We start from the raw sequence: 17,968 nt of genomic DNA, 5'->3' as shown, positions 1-17,968 counted from the left end.
TTTTGGAAAAACAATATATGATTAGGCGATTTTTTTCATTTATTGGAAAAAAAAAGTATTTCATTAGGCAATTTTTCCTATCTTTTGAAAAGACATATATAATGCGTTGCCGAATGTAGTTGGATGACACGCATATGGAATGTCATATTGCATTTATGGAATGGTTAAATCTAGTTGAAAAAACATTCTTTAAATTGCATACATCCTGCTCAATGGTTGCCATTATCAGAAAAGTAGCTGAGTGCCAAGAATGGGACTACCTGTGGAAGAGGGATTGTCAAATCAAGATCCAAGCCCTATTGTCAACCCAGATTTTTCTATGTATACATATATATATATATTATATATACATATATGTATATATATATATACATATATGTATACATATATATATATATACATATATATATGTATATATACATATATGTATACATATATGTATATATATATACATATATGTATATATACATATATGTATGTATATATATATACATACATATATGTATATATATATCTATATATACATATATGTATATATATATATATATATGTATGTACATATATGTATATATATATATATATATACATATATATATATATATATGTATATATAGATATGTATATATACATATATGTATATAGATATGTATATATACATACATATATACATATATGTATATATACATATATATATGTATGTATATATACATACATCTATACATATATGTATATATACATACATATATATATATATGTATGTATATATACATACATCTATACATATATGTATGTATATATACATACATCTATACATATATGTATATATACATACATATATATATACATGTATGTATATATACATACATGTATACATGTATGTATATATATATATATATATATTGCATTAGGTTCTTTTTCCCTTTTTTTTGAAAAACAATATATGATTAGGCGATTTTTCTCATTTATTGGAAAAAAAAAGTATTTGATTAGGCAATTTTTCCTATCTTTTGAAAAGACATATATAATGCGTTGCCGAATGTAGTTGGATGACATGCATATGGAATGTCATATTGCATTTATGGAATGGTTAAATCTAGTTGAAAAAACATTCTTTAAATTGCATACATCCTGCTCAATGGTTGCCATTATCAGAAAAGTAGCTGAGTGCCAAGAATGGGACTACTTGTGGAAGAGGGATTGTCAAATCAAGATCCAAGCCCTATTGTCAACCCAGATTTTTCTATGGAGGAGGATGAGAAATAAAGTGCTCTTATTACGTGGGCTTATTGTAGCTTCACAAGTTCTCTGTACTAATCTCAAGGACACCATCAAAGAGCTTGAAAATGAGAAGGAAAAGGAAGACCTATGATTGATGTTTATTGAAATGGGTCTCGACCCTACTAATTTTGAAGATCAAATTAAAAATGTGGTGGAACAACAAAATTGGAACTTCAATGCTTTTGGGATGTTTTGAAGGATAAAAGAAGTGTTACACAAAAAATCATTAGTTTAGTTAGGGTTTATTTTTAAAAAGATATTATCAAATGTGTACGAATCTAAAATGTAATGGATCAAAGCTTTGTCACTTCCCTTTTTGAGGGAAACCACAACCATTATTCATATTATATATAAATATATATAGATGAAGATAAAGTGTAAAGTAGATGCAAAGAATATAATGTGAAGTAAAACCCTTTTTGTTGACATTTGATATTTCAGTAGGCATGGTGTTTTTTTTGGGCTCTAGTTATTTTATAGTAATTGTAAATTTACTGTCTAAATTTTTGTGAATTGTAATTTTAGTTTCTAGTAAGTACTTAATAGTTAGTAGTAGTACATAGTACATACTACACATGCTGCATGTGACTTGAAATTGATGTATGTAGTAATGGCTTTTTGGGAAATGTTTCTAATAACATTTAATATCTCCAAAATACATTTGTAATAAGTAACATCCATTTATAGACTATCATTTTTTGGATGATAATATATCAATAGTTGAAGGTTTATTTTAGGTGAAATGTCTCAAATGAAGCCTCAACCTTGTTCAAGTCTCCAAAATGGTGACACATTTCCTTCCAACATGTACAACTTATAGTGGATGGTAAATACACGTCTTGTCACTATTTGAGGCATTCCCTCTTCCATCGGCTTTGCATGCATTAAATTTTTTTTGGCAAGAACTTGCATTTATGTTAAAGATTTGCGAAGATTTAATAATTTAAAACAATTTCACTAGAATTTAGACAAACAAATATGTACGGAGTCAAGACCATTTCTCAGCCACTTAGCTTATTTATAGGCAATTGAGTTGCTGCATTCATCATTGCTCATCTCATTTTTGGTAGTCAATAGTCTGGTAATAGGCATATACTTTTAGTGCTTGTTCGATGTTGGTTTGGTTTACTTGGTGGTAGAGTAGTAGGCCTTGCTCTATAGTCAAGATGGCCACTCCAATTTGCCTAAAATGCAAATTGGAAGAGGAAGAGAAGGGGTTTTTTGTAAAGTCCCTAAAAAGACCTTTTGTCAATCTGTAATGAGGTTGTTCCTACTACTACTATGAACTTCATTATTCATGATATGAAAATGGTTTTGGGCCATCATTTTTTGGAGAATGAGAATGGGTTTCATGTCAAAACTGACATTATGTCCTACTTTCTAACCTCTTTGCTTGACCTTGAAGAAGCAAGGGTCAGCATTTTGTTGCTTTTGAGGAAGACTTTTAAAGTAGAGTACTTGGGCGATGACATTGATGTTGTTTCTCATGCAGAAATAGGGGTGGGGATTCGTTGGGTGGGTGAAATCTGCAAGCTTTTGGAACCTAGCTAGAATGTGGCCTTGTAACCATTTATGTTGGGCTTGACTACCGAGAAGTTGAAGCACCATAAGAAATGGGCTTGGATTTTCTCTGAAAATTGTATAACCTGGATGAAGTGGCATAGGACAACCCATGGCTAGAAGAATTCACAACCTTAGTTTGGTCTTGTGCTTTCTACAATGACTAGTACAGTAGTACTAGGGATTTCCCTTGAAGTATGGTCTCATTTTCTATTTTTGTTTAATTAAATTACAATCACTTTACATGCATCTAGACTCTATCTCAGATTATATTTTTCAAGTGACAATGAATATCAATGAAATTTTTTGAGTTCCATATAAAATTGTATTCCATTGTTATGCTTATGGAATATTTTGTCATTTTCCAATTTTTCTACTAAATTCTTAAGAAACAAAAAATATATAAAATTGAAATTAAATTAACTTATTGAGGTTTCACATTTAACAATAAATTTAATTTTGGCAGATCAAGTAGTGAACCTATCAAAAACTCTGTAGTTATCCAAGCGGTATCCTTTTGCTTTCTTTTTGCTATCTTTTTATGCATAGTTGTACTTGGCCTCATGTTTTTGTGTTAGTTTTTTTGTTTACTGAGGCCTTTTTCTTTTGAACTCTTTAGTTAGTTTCTCTTTAATACTTTGTTAAAGGTTTTGGGTCCTTTAAAACCTATTTTTACGTAATCAAAATAATGAATTTAATTAATAAATCACTTGAAACTTACTTTAGTATTTGGTTTAAGCACTAGCAATATGGAATAACAAAATATGTGGAACATAATCGATAGTTAATTTTACAATTAGATTTAACATTCCATTGGATAGGCTTATTTTATAATCAAATTTAATGTATCATTGAAAAACTATTTAATTTTAAAATTAGAAATATTCTAATATATTTAAGATAAATGTTAGTAATATTATAAAGGTCATGCCATGAGGACTATTGGATGAACAAAGATCAATGACTTCAGATGATTTTTGGGCTGAATTCGGCAACAACCAACTAGCTTTTCCAAAAACCCAGAAAGAAGACATGTGACAAACATGATCAAGTGTGAAATCACTATGCTCATAGTAACACCATTAGATCAATGATCAGAGATGATTTTCAAGAAAATATGGGGCACACGCAACCACTTTTATAAATGCAACCAAAAAAAAGATGCCTGCCATCTCTAGTCTCTAATAAGTGTTAAATATGCTATAAAAGAACACTCAACTATTCATATTGTAATGAATTTTTCATTAAAAGTTTAATTTTAATCAAAACTTTCAGTATGCTATATGAATTAGAATAATTTAACTATATTGTATTAGGTTATTAATTATTTTTTAAGCATCCTTGAAATAATAAAATAAGATAAATATTTTGTTAATGTAAATGCTTTAGTTTGAAATTCAATGAACATTGCACAAATGCACAAGTGTTAGTAGAATCTTGTTTTTGATTAAGAAAAATATTTTTTATAGGGATTCTAAAACTTCAAAGTTCTTATATAATAAAGAGTTGCAAATTAACAAAACAAGACCAGCAACAAAACAATGGCTAATAGAAAGGCCAAAACAAAAAATAGGCGAAAAACCAAAGTGACAAAGACCTACAGAGACTACAAAATTGAAGGATGAAACTTGAAAATTCTTCACTTACTTCCCCGCCTTCCTTTTGAGGTCTTGAATAGTCTGTGCTACTTCATAGGCTCTCTAATTCTCCTTTGCCATGAGCTCCTAGATTTTTTCATAGGTCCAATCCAAGTGGCTTTGGGTTATGTCTGTTATGGTATCCTCTTCCATCATATCTTCAATGTTTTCCTTCTCATCCTTCTCCACAAAACAACTCCTAGCTTTCAGCTTACTACCAAAATTGACAATGTTTTCATTGAGAGAATTCCGAATAGTGAGCATCTGATTAGCCATGTTATTGTTGTAATTCTCTAGATTTTGCATCCTTTTTCCAACCAACCTTATTCAATCCCCTTGGTATGTTGGGATCCCTTGCTCATTACTCTTCCCCTAGCTTTGCATTTGTCCCATTCTATCTTTTATCTCCTCCAACTCATGAAAAAGCCATTTAAAAATTGAAAGTCATCAATCATGTTATTTTTGGCATTATTGAGAAAATTCATATCCACCTCCCTTGCATTATCTATGATGGCCACTAGTGCCAGTTCTATTAGTTCCTCCAATTGGATCTTGCCCTCTTTTTCTTCAAGGATTTGAGGATTCACAACTTCTCTCACAATCCCCATTTTTGATGTTCTTCCATCAAAATTTCTCCAAGCCATACTACTACCCTTTATAACAATCTCACTACTTCCCTCGTTCATTTTCTCCTTCTCTTGCTCCTATGGGAGAATGGGAAGGGGAGGAAGCACAAAGATCTTCAGACCCATATCATATTTTCTCTCTAGAGGCATGTCCTCCTCTTTATTCCTCTTCCACTTCTTTTTGCGGTTAGTAGCTATCTCCTCTATAATCTCTACATCCTCTACCTTTTTCTCATCCTCCATGTCCATATCTTCTCCTTCCTCATTGTACTCCTCTTCCCCCTAACCAGCTATTTTGGGCACATGACCCCTAGGGATTTTCCTATAGGGAACTTTACTTGGAGTAGGAATATCTTTGTCTCTTCCCCTAGTTTTCTTCCCCGGTGAATGATATTCTTCCTCCTCCTCTGAACTTAAGCTCTAGATCTTTCCTCCATGTTTGAGGAGAAATTAAAGCTCCCTATCACCTCTGAAGCAACCACTACATGAGCTAGAGATTTTCTCCTAGATTGAGCTTTAAAATATTTATAGAGAAAAAGAAGTAGACCCTCATGTAGGGCAGGGTTAGCACTAGGTTTTCTCTTATACCCTAAAAAATCTTGTTCATGGAAGAATATAGGTAAGAAGGAAAAAATCTTAGCCCCATAATGGAAATTATTGAGCAAAACAAAATGATGGGTTCTAACCCTATCAAACCTCTTGTCCAAAGAGATAAAATCAATGATGGCCCTCAGCACATACCTCGAAACCTTCTTGATTGAGTCCATCTCATAGTAGGTCTCCCTCTTCACCAGCTCCTTCTTCTCATCCGTGTTCTAGGAAAAATCCTTTACTGCATTCATAGAATTTTTTTGTCTCTATAGGACTTTATACCCTCATCAGGTATTTCTAGGACATGGGCAATGACCTCCACATTTACATGATGTGACACCCCATAAATCTTAACCCTACCATCCTTCTAAGACTCTACTGTGAGATTGGTAATCGTTGAATCATACCCATGAAGCTTGGTGATGTAGTTTGCAATGCCACCATTTTCAAGCTTCTTCTAAACCTTGGTTCTTTGTTTCCATTTTTCTACCTCCCCCAATGATTCTCTTCTACTCTATTCTCCCACCATCTCAATAAAATGAGTGATACCTTTTTCCTAAACATAGTCTTTTCGTACCCTTCCTTTGTCCTCTATTAGTTCAGTCAAAAACTACTTGTTCTTTCAATTCCAGTGAAATGGTAAAGAAAATAAAAAATCCATAAAGCATGGTGATTAGACCCTAAATGTTTCATCCACCAACTCCTCCCATATTTTCCATAAATGCATTGGCTTTCTCACATGTTTGCATTAGTTCCCATTGTTAACTATGGATTTCTCTCATACCTCCCTGGATCCTCTCTTGATTGATTAGGCCATTTACAATTGATGTAATATTCCCTCTGGTGTTCCATATCATCATCATTTCTTTCTTGACTACCCCATTGACAAACCAATCAGCTACCGAGTTAGACTCCCTATACTTCTGGCTTAGATGAACACTCTCAAATTTCCCAAGTATTATATGGATTTCTTGCACTATGTTTGCAATAGTCCAAGCAGGTTGGAGGACTCCTTTAATGCATCTGATGATATTGTATGAGTCCCACTCCAGCCATAGGTTTTTGACTCCCATCTCCAAAGCCAGTTTAGTAGTGTGGAGAGTAGCATAGGCTTTTGCATAGTGGTTTGTCTGATGTCCCAAGGTTTAGGAAAGAGTAGCAACACCCGCACCATGGCTATTTTTAATGATGCCTCCACATCCCTAATGACCAAGGTTACCTTTAGCCACTCCATCAAAATTGGCCTTATGCCATCCTTTGGGAGGGTTTTTCCACTTCACCTCTTGTCTTTTCAATCTCTCATCCTTTTCTCTTTCCTTACTATTACCTCCATCAATATCTTCACCTTTTCTTATAATAAAATTTTCACTCATAGTGTTGTTGATTTTATTTGAAAGCACATAAGTAGAAGCCTCCCTATCTCTTAAAATTTTATTGTTTCTCTCCTTCCAAACTCCCCTACAGAAGTAGGGAAAAGTCCATAAGCTAATACTATGTGATTTTGTGCCTTTGTACATGTTATCCCACTAACAAAAGAAGTCTAAAACATTTCCTGGCTTGCACCAACTTACCCCATAGTTCTTGGTGAGATATTCCTAGACCTCCATTAAATAAGGGCAATGGATGAAAATGTGATTAAACATCTCCAAGTGATGCTTGCAAAGAATACATCTACTAGGGATATACTAACCTCTTTTTGACAAATAATCCAGAGTGAGAATTTTATCTTGAAGCATCAGCCAGAAGAAAATGTTAATTTTAGGGGTAAGGTCAAGCAACTAGGCCTTAGCCCAAAGAGGTTTCTCCTTTGGGCTCCAAAGGGAGTTGTACCCTAAGGCCATCGAGTATGATTCACTAGGATTACCCTCCTATATCAGTTAATCCTTATTATTATTCAAAATCAAAGAATTCAACATCATCATTATTGGCTTAAGATCATTCAAAATCAAATACGGGTCCCTCCATCCCTAGTCTATTCTATAGTCTCTTAATTTCCTTTCAAACAACCTTATACATGTATTGGCTCAATTATCATATGTAGGGTTATTAATGAGAGGACCCTAAATCAGCCAATTATCATACCAAAAGAGGATGTTCTTTCTATTTCCCACTTTCCATTTAGCCTTAGAGTTAGCTAGGTTTCCTGCCTTTAAGATCACATTCCAAATAATTGAATCATTTAGGATGTTAGAGTCATTGAGAAAATACTTTAGAGACGGTCTCCTAATATACTTATCCACCAAAATGACCCTCCATTCCCTAGTATTGTTAAATATATGCCATACCTGCTTAGCTAGAAGTGCATTATTGAGATGCCTATGTTTTCCCTCCAAAAATGTCCCTCCATTCCCCAATACTATTAAATATATGCCATACCTACATAGATAGAAGTGCATTATTGAGATACCTATTAATAGAATCTTGTTATTATTATAATATAATAATAATTAATATTTGTTACCCAAGTTTTAATTCGTATCTTTTATCTTTAAGTTAGAGTCATATTAGAGTGCCAATGTCTTGAGTTTCCTAAATCTCAATCATCTGATCCTTAAGATCAATGATAGTCACATAGTCGCACATGGTTAAAGGTAATTAAATATAATATTAAGAGGTTATGAGGAATAGTAACAATTAACTAGATAGTCACTGCATCATCACCAATAATCAAATAGTTAAGAGTCTTTAAGTTGCAAAGCGATGAAGGAAATGAAGATCGCATGGTCATTGATGATTAATGAAAACATACACTTAAGGAAATGATAGGGAGAAAGCTAGTAAACACATCATCATAGGTAGGTTGAAACAAACCATAATTAAGGTAGTGATAGCATGGAGACTAAAGAATCATATTATCACAAGGAGTAAAGGGTAAGCCTTGGTTAAAGTTACAAAGAAGCAAAAACAAAGGAAACACACAATCACATATGGTTAAGAATAACTATGGGTCAAGATAGTGAAACAGTGACAATCAATCATTGCATCATCACATCAAATGAAGGCATTGGATAAGTAGACATATAACATGAAAAGGGAAGATGCATTCAGCCATCCAATTTTAGGAGATCAACGATGCTCACTATGTCACTATAAAAGAGTTGTGCGAAGAATAACGAAAGAAACATAGTGATCGCATGACATGTATACATAGAGGAACCCATGGAGGAAATTTCAAAAGGATAAAGAAAGAAGGTTTATCGAGATTTAATCTTGACCATTGATTTGAGATCAATGATGGAAACTTAAAGCTATAGGAGAACAAACTGTTAACCAACAATAGCATAATTATAATTTAATATGATAATGCAAGTGTTAATATAGTAAAGTAGATGCCACTAGTACCACTACTATTGGATGAGAAAGGATCAATGGCTTGAGATGTATTTCAGGCCGATTTGGGAAACACTCAACTCATTTCCCCACATCACTCTAGAGAGAAAACATGTGGCAAACATGTAATACCAGTGACTATTTAATAATCATTTTGACATGGACGATGGATATCATACTAACACATGAGATAAGGAATCAAGCTTACCAATGTTTAATCAACTTAGATCAACAACTCCAAATGAATTTTTGGTCAATTTCGATAACAGTTGATTTGTATTCACATATTCCTTGAAAAGAGGACATGTGGCATACTTGACATAACATCTATTGCAACATTTGTGTCCTTTACAATGTTACATACCATTTGATAAACAATGATCAAATGGCCTTAGTTGTATTTTAGGCCAATTTTGGCTAGAGTGATCTTGCTTTCTCAAATGTTTCAAAAGGAAGACATGTGTCATACGCGAATCAGGTTAGAAACAAGACACATGGAATTTTCCATTGACGTAGACCATGGTGTGGTAATGATACATGTAAAGATTGATGGCTAACACTATTGGAGCATCAAAGATTGACGACTCAAGATTTATTTTGGGTCCAATTTTAGCTACCTTCAATTATTTTTCAAAATTTCCCTAGAAAAGAAGTCTTCAAAAATAAGTCTTCACAAATTAGTGATAACTACTAGAGTTTATCCTAAATTATATTGTAACATCATATGCCTATGGTTTCATGAATAATTATAATACTAATTGTCCACTATACAATGTATGTTAGAATTAATATCAAACACATGCTCGAGTAATTTTCTTTTGCGCATACCATAAGGTTTAGTTTTCATCATTTAAATGTGGATTTCTGTAGCGTGCACAAATTACCAATCCAAGGACCAAGATTAAGTAAAATCAGTGGGGCAGCTAGTATCAGAAACCTAGCCTTCTTTGACAACTCACAGTGTCACAAAAAATAGTTATCAATTAGAGTTTCAACTTTCTAGGTAAGATCCAGATTCTTGAACACATTTTTTACTGATAGTTTAGCATTTAGTATCACCTCTAAAACTCAGGGTTTAATTTCTAATTTATCATGCACTATAAGCCTAAATTGTTAACTTTTTAGTAGCTAGATAACTTAAAAAGTTAAAAATAACAAATGCAATTTAGGGTTTAAATGTTATTCATCTCTATAAATTGTACTTTATATTTGTGTATAGTTCCAAAAAAATTTCAATGATGAAGAAAACATACAAAAGGAGTGGCACTAGCAGTGGAATTGCAACAGAAAAGAAAATAAACAGGACCGACAACATATTTTTTAGCATGCACATACTTGTTAAAAAGCTAGGTTTTACTAATGAATTCCATGATATTTTGGATCCTTTTATCTATTGAAGGAGTATTAAGGAAATCAAATAGATAATTGAAGATAAGTGAAATGATGTACAAAAAGATTAAAAATATACTAAATCAAACAACATGATAGGGTGCATTGTAAACAAATTTGCAACATGGACTGGTAGAATTGCCCGCTTGGGGTTCCCTCAAGTATTCCCTTGTCCTAAATTGTAATAGTTTTTACTAAAAACTATGATGAAAACATAAAGGCAATTGTTAATCAAAATACACAGGAGGTAATTTTGTCTATCACGTAGAGTGAATTTGGTAGACTATTGGACCTAGGGTTTGAAGGAAAAAACCCAACCCACATTTACTTGGAAAACTAGTAGAAACATATGACAAGTTAGGTTTAGATAAAAAACATTATTGTATCAGATGGTTAGAAAATGCATTCAACCTTCCTCATGATCATAAACCTCCCTACGGATTGGATATGTTTTCACAGTGGGAATAGGATATTTTATCTTTGTTGTCTATGTTTTAGGTTTGTAAAGTAATGAGAAAGTAATTGCCAACATTTTGGAAATGATTTTAAATATTCATTGTCTAAAACAACTTATAATATATAATTACATTGGGTACATTGTACATCACATGAATGAACAATTGTTAACTATAAGACTCATACCCTTGTCCATGTTTGACATCTCTGAAGAAATATAGGCTGCCATAAAATTCAAGTTATTCAAAATGTGACAATCATCTATAGTCTATTGCATATATTTATCTAAATAGTATTCATTGATTGTATGACCCATGTTGGAGATGATTGAAAAGATCATGAATGAAGAATGATGGAATTGGTAAAGAATGTTTTCAATCAATGTTTTGTCATTGATGTCAAACTTGCTACTTGCAGGAATGACAATTGCTCAAGTGATTCAAATACTATCAATTGGTTGATTGACAAGGAGGAGGCAATCAATAAGACGTAACTAGAGCACCTAGAGAAAGGTTTAAGTTATGATGTTGTAATGAAGTATAAGGATCAGCTAAGCCATTGATGAAATAGCGTATTGATGACATACTCTAAGACACAGAAGGTGCCAAGCAATCCTTTGGGTGCCGAGTAATACAGAAGGTGCCGAGCATCAGTAAATGTAGTAGAAGCTGAGTAACACAAAAGGTCTCGAGCATCAGTAAATGTAGTAGAAGCTGACTAACATAGAAGGTGCCAAGCATCAGTAAATGTAGTAGAAGTTGAGTAACACGGAAGGTGTCGAGCATCAGTAAACCAATAATGCCGAGTTGCTACATTATTGATAAGACAAAAAGATTCGCCAGATTAGTAATGATAAGTTTGTTACATTGAATTTTTTGAATTAGTTGGATGATAAGGATGATGACTAGATGTCATAGAATTTCATGTAAACCACACAAACCAGTTTTGAGCGAATACTGATGGACTTATCATGAAGTTTTTGGAAGAAATAATTTGGAGGGAAAACAATATCATTCACTCAGATCAAATCAAATTGATGAGCAGGAATATTTGAGTGGGAAATGAAGAACATAACTTCTTTATAAGGAGTTACAGGTTAGAGATCAAAAGTGAGGAGGGAGTTGGTCATAAGTGTGGTCGTGTGAAGAAGCCAACAGAAGGCTAGTGTGAAGTGTCAGAAGGAGGACACATTGAGGAGTAAGCACAGAGCATCAAGACTCTAAGCTGATCAAGTGACCATAGAGTGCATTGGCATAATGAGTGGAAGAACTCAAGGAGACAGATCTTGAAGGGTGGACAACCTGTCAGCACTACAAGGAAGAAAATCCAAGCAAAGAAACGAATTGAAGAGTGATATGAAATCTACAAGGTTAGAGTTGCAATCTTTATTAGGTCAAAACCTTTCTAATACTTTCTTACCATTGTATTAGATATTGAAATCCTACATTGCTAGGTTAGCTTAATAAATAGGTGGATAAGCCTCAAGAAAAGGATAAAAGATCCCTAGGAGAAGGATAATAGATCCTCGGGAGAAGAATAGGAGATCTTTAGAGAGCGAAAAAGATTCTTTTGAGAAGGTGACTGTAAATCCCATGGACTTGGGTGGGCCTAAAAGCTCTATATAAATCCTTTAATAGGGTGGAATTCTAAGTTGAATGTTCTTAAGTCCTCTAATAGGGCACACTCCTAACAGGGTGTAGAAATCCTTTAACAGGGTCACATCTGACAGTGTGTAAAGCCTTTAACAAGGAAAACCATCGGAAGTGGTTGAAATCAATTGCACAAAAATTTTGTGGGTGTCATCCCCACCCCAGTTTTACCTTCTTATTCCTGGAGGGTTTCTGAGTCACCAAAATCCTTTGTGTTATGTGGTGATGCATGTTTACTTTTCATGATTGTTTAATGTTTAATTGCATGCATGATAATTTCAATTATATGCCATTAAGGATTTGGCAAGAAATTAAAAAGGCTAGTACTTCTGATTCACCCCTGTTTTATTAAAAATTTGTATTGGACATTAGTGGATCTTGAATAACTGATTCAACCCCCCCTCAGTTATTCTAAGAGAATTCTAACAACCTATACTTTAAAATATAGATGTCCTAAGTCTCCTTGTCTACTACATGCACTATGACTTAGTGGTACTGGTCACTAGTCCTAGTTGATAACTAACCACTAATAGTCTAGCTTGTATATACTATATATAAGAATGAACTAAAATTATAGAGAACAAAAACATACGGGTCTAGGTTAGTTACCATTGGCTAAAATTCAGTCATCACCCTTACGACTCACCTAACAATGATATCAACAATATGAGAAATTGAGACTTTACTACTAAATACTAATTAGAATTGAGACAACCTACTGATCTGTCAATGTATTTATACAACTCTTTTGTGGAAAAATCCATGGGAATATTAATGTGTGTATGAAATATTTGGCGAAGCCTGCATAAGAAAAACCTATATTCTGGATTTTCCAAGGAGAATATGGTTCGTCCATTATATTTCCATGCATAATATAGATTGAAAAAATGAATTTGTGTGGACACACATCTATATATTTGGGGGGGAAATTTTGTCCCTCTCCTAAAACATTATTTTAAAACCAAGGGTGAATTAATGTTGTCCAAAACTATCCACTTGGGAAATCATAGGCTAATGTATTTAATTTGTCATGTGCCAAAAATATTTCTAATTGGCTATTTCATTTCAAAACAAGATACGATGACATAAATCCTATAGCAGTGGGCCTAGGGGTTTGACTTATATTTGGTAAACTTGGGGCGATGCGACAACCTACATATGTGTAAAATATTTGCCAAATTGAAGTTGGTTATTGGGCAACAATCGTCATTTTGTGAATATTCACCATTACAGTGACCCCTATCTTCCTCTTACTGTAACTAGGTGGTAACTTAGCATATCTCTCCCTCTCATTGAATAATAACTCTATAAATCTCCCTCTTTAACAAAAATTCCAAAGGCTCCATCTTCAATGTCACTTATTGGCTAATCTTTTAATCACTTTTGCCTCTTTCATCTTATACTTATAGCTTCATCTGCTCATACTATTATCCCCCTCTTTACATCTTTAGGAAACTCCTAAAGTATGCTTTCCTGCATCATTCTATAAGATATTCTAATCACAATAAATGATGCAATTCTATATCTCTTCTTAGTTTACTTCAGATAGGGGAATGACTCCTAACTTACCTCTTATATACATATGCACATCTTTAGGTCATAACCTAGTGAATATATCAACTATCTATTCTTTTGTATTCACATGTTCTAGTCTCACTTCTTTGTCCTCGACTAATTCCCTCAAGTAATGATACTTGATTTCAATATGTTTTATCTTTGTGTGTGTCACAAGATTATTGGATATGTTAATAGAACTTTTTTTATCACAATCTCACCATGGGTTCAATAATCTTTTTGTTTATACCTTTCAACAATTTCTTGATCCACAATGTGTTTGAATAATTAAATATTGCTACAAGGTATTTAGCTTCTACTATAGATTGGGAAATATATTCTTTCTTCATGCTTGTCAATGAAATCAATCTTTTTCCTAGAAAGAAAAAATCTCCACTTGTACTCTTTTTATCATCAAAGTTTCTATCCCAATAGGAATCTATAGAGACTTTTAGTTTAAACTTGTTAATCTTCTTATACCATAAGCCATATTCTTATATTCATTTTAGATATCTCATTATTATTTTCAAAACCATGAGAAGATTCTCCTTAGGATTAGCATAGAATCTTGCGACAATTCTAATAGCTAATGTAATGTCAATTCTATTATGAATAACATATTACAATATTCTAATAATTTATCTATAATAGAATGTCTAGTTTACTTTTGAAGAATCGTCATTCTTTGAAAGTTTGTGTCTATTGGTCATAGCTGTTCCAACTAGCCTTGAATCTTGCATTCCAAAGTTCTTTAGTATGTCCTTGATATACTTTTATTGTTTTATGTATATACCTCCTTTTATTTGATAAACTTGCAAACCAATGTAAAAATTTATCTCTTCGAACATTGACATCTCAAATTAATTTTTCATTTCATTAGAAAATGATTTTCACATTAAATTGTTTCCTTGAAATGTGATATCATCAAAAAATATATCAACCAAAAGTATCCTATCCTCATATTCACATTTCAGATACAAATTTATATTTCCTTTAGTCATCTCAAAACCAATTTTTATCATATATGCATGTAATATTCCGTACCATGCTCTAGGGGCTTGTTTCAAACCATACTATGGTTTGTGCAACTTACATACCATGTTTCTCTTTCTAGGCTCCATAAATCCTTCAGGTTGTTCAATTTGGATTTCCTCTTCCAAGATATCATTAAAAAATGTAGATTTGGCATCCATTTGATGTACCTTGAATTCTTCATAAGCAACATATGCAAGTAATGTTTTTATTCCTTCCAATCTTGTAGCTCAATTAAATCTCTCTCCATAATAAATAGATTCCCCTTGTTAATATACCTTAGAAACAATTTTTTTTTTTCCCTTGTGACTTCACTTTTATCATTCAATTTGTTTCTACTACCCTATTTGTTCCAATTACATTCTTTTTCTTTAGCCTTAGTAAAAATGTCCATATTTTGTTCTTCTCTATTTGATCAACATCCTCATTCACTTCTTCAATCCAATCTTCATTCTCTAATGCATCTTTAGTAATTTTTGTGTCTAACTCACATAGTAGATCGGTATCATTCTTCAATCTATTTCTTGCCATGACTCTTGAAGCTTTCTCTCCAATGATTTAATCAAGTGTTTGGTTCTTTCTCACATATTTTTCTAGTAAAAGTTCAAATTTTCTTGCCCTTTATTTTGGTTCACTTGGTTTATCTTGGTTAGGTTCTTCAAGAAATACCTTTTGTAACTTAGGTTCCTCTAGCTGGTGTTTAGAAGTCTATATGTAGGACTAAACTATTGTAGTTTGATGCTTGACAACTTGCTAAGCCTCGCCAAGGCCTTGTTTCTATGACTTAGCAATAATTATTTGCTTCTACTACTACTACTATTGTTTCTTAGTAGTCTTCATCAGTGGTTCAGATAAATTTTTTGTTTCTCCTTCATAGATGTATACAAATTTTATGTACTCTTCAAGTTCTTTTTTGCATTCCACTTCATTATTTTCTACAAATTCATCAACTCTAATGTTTTCACATTCCACAACTTTGTTAGTGTTAGCATTCAAATTCTTTTATTCATTTCTTTTAGTGGAATAAACTATGAATATACCTTCATCACTTTTAGCATCATGTTTTCCATTCCTTGCATCTTTTACTACGTAACACTTGTTTCCAAATTCTTCAAAATAATTGATGTTTGGTGTATAGCTATACCATAGTACAAAAGGGTTTTTGTTTGTACCTTTCTTGACTTGAACTCCATTAAATGTATACACAACACTACTTAGAGCTTCTCTCTAGTACTTTTGTGTAACACTCATTTCCATCATCAAGATTCTTGCACAATCCATGATTGATCTCTTTCTTCTTTAAGCTATCTTAATCTTTGGTGAATTCCTTGGTGTAGACATTTATCTCTTGATTCACCTATCATTGTAGAATGCATTGAATTCGTGTGATATGAATTCACCTCCTCTATCTAATCTCAAGAATTTCAGACTTCTACATGTTTCTTTTTCATCTCTAGCCAAATACCACTTAAAATTTTTAAAATCATCATATTTTTCCTTTTAAAACATCACAAACATTATTCTAGAGAAATCATTAACAAATATAGTAAAGTAATTGTCACCACAATAACTTTACACTCCAATAGGTCCACCTGAATCAATATGAACCAACTCCAAAATATCACTAGAAGAAGAAGTCTTTCTCTTGAGACTAGAATTTGTTAGTTTTCCCATTTAACATTCTTAATGCATCACTTTCTTAGGTTTTCTCAATTTTAGTAATCCTCTTACTCTTTTCATCTAACTAATATCTACCAAATTATCAAAGTTCACATGATGTGGCCTCTTATGCTACAACCAAACTTCTTCACATTGTGCAATAAATATGCATCTTCATATAGTTATAGATAGAACAAGTTACCTCTTGTTTTGTCTCCTTTTACAATTAGTACACTAGTAGCATGATAGAATTTTTCTTTCATGTTTTGGAATTCAAATCAGTAGACTAAATTGTTCAATTGTGGCATGCTCAAAAAATTATATTTTACTCCATTAACCAAATATGCATTGTCACATTTGATCTTGTCATTCAATATAATTTATCATTTATCTTTCACATTACACATTACATCATTACAAAACTTAACACTACTTCCATTATGATGTTGTAGCTTTTCAAACTTACTTGTATCACCTGCCATATGATGTGAATGACCACTATAAATTATCCACCTATCATTCTTACTAACATGTGAAATAATGATAGTTTCTTTAATCTTTCCTTATTCATCAAATTCATCTTTCATTGTGACATAAACAACTTCTATATCATGTTTATTAGAATCAGTTTCAAAACCATCTTCTTTAGAAATGTATCAAGGGGTAAAAGTATAAAGCTATGTCACCTTTTAGGCTAACTTATCAAAATGAATGAATTTGAGTATTTCTATCCAAAAATCAGTTTTGTTCAAACATATGACATAGATAAATTCATTCTAGCTAACTTATATATGGCCTCACACTTTCCCAATTAGAAATATTTATTAAATGCATGTTTTATACTAGTTTGTATCAAATTACTAAAGAAATAAAATTATTTTAGAAAACTGACATTTCAATAACTCTTACTATTTTTTATGATTTTTTTTACTAACATATAAATACCATTTTATAGATCTCAAAGTCAAGAATACTCTCATATAGAGTTTATAGTCTTTTAATTAGATAGAGTATATTGTAATGAAAAAATTCTACAAGCACGTATTTTAACAGTCGAAAAGATGTGGATTTTGAGAAAGAAAAAAATATTAAATCATATCAAAAAAATTTTAAAATTATATTATGTTCTAGAGGAGAGAGCCCTCTTCTAGAATGTATAATTTTTCTTTTGTTTAGAATATATTTTTTTTGAAAAATGTGGTGGGAG

Source organism: Cupressus sempervirens, chromosome 4, assembly GCF_028749045.1.
Source record: "Cupressus sempervirens isolate cs-2001-9-10 chromosome 4, ASM2874904v1, whole genome shotgun sequence".
Taxonomy (NCBI): Eukaryota; Viridiplantae; Streptophyta; class Pinopsida; order Cupressales; family Cupressaceae; genus Cupressus; species Cupressus sempervirens.
This window is presented reverse-complemented; position numbering follows the sequence as displayed.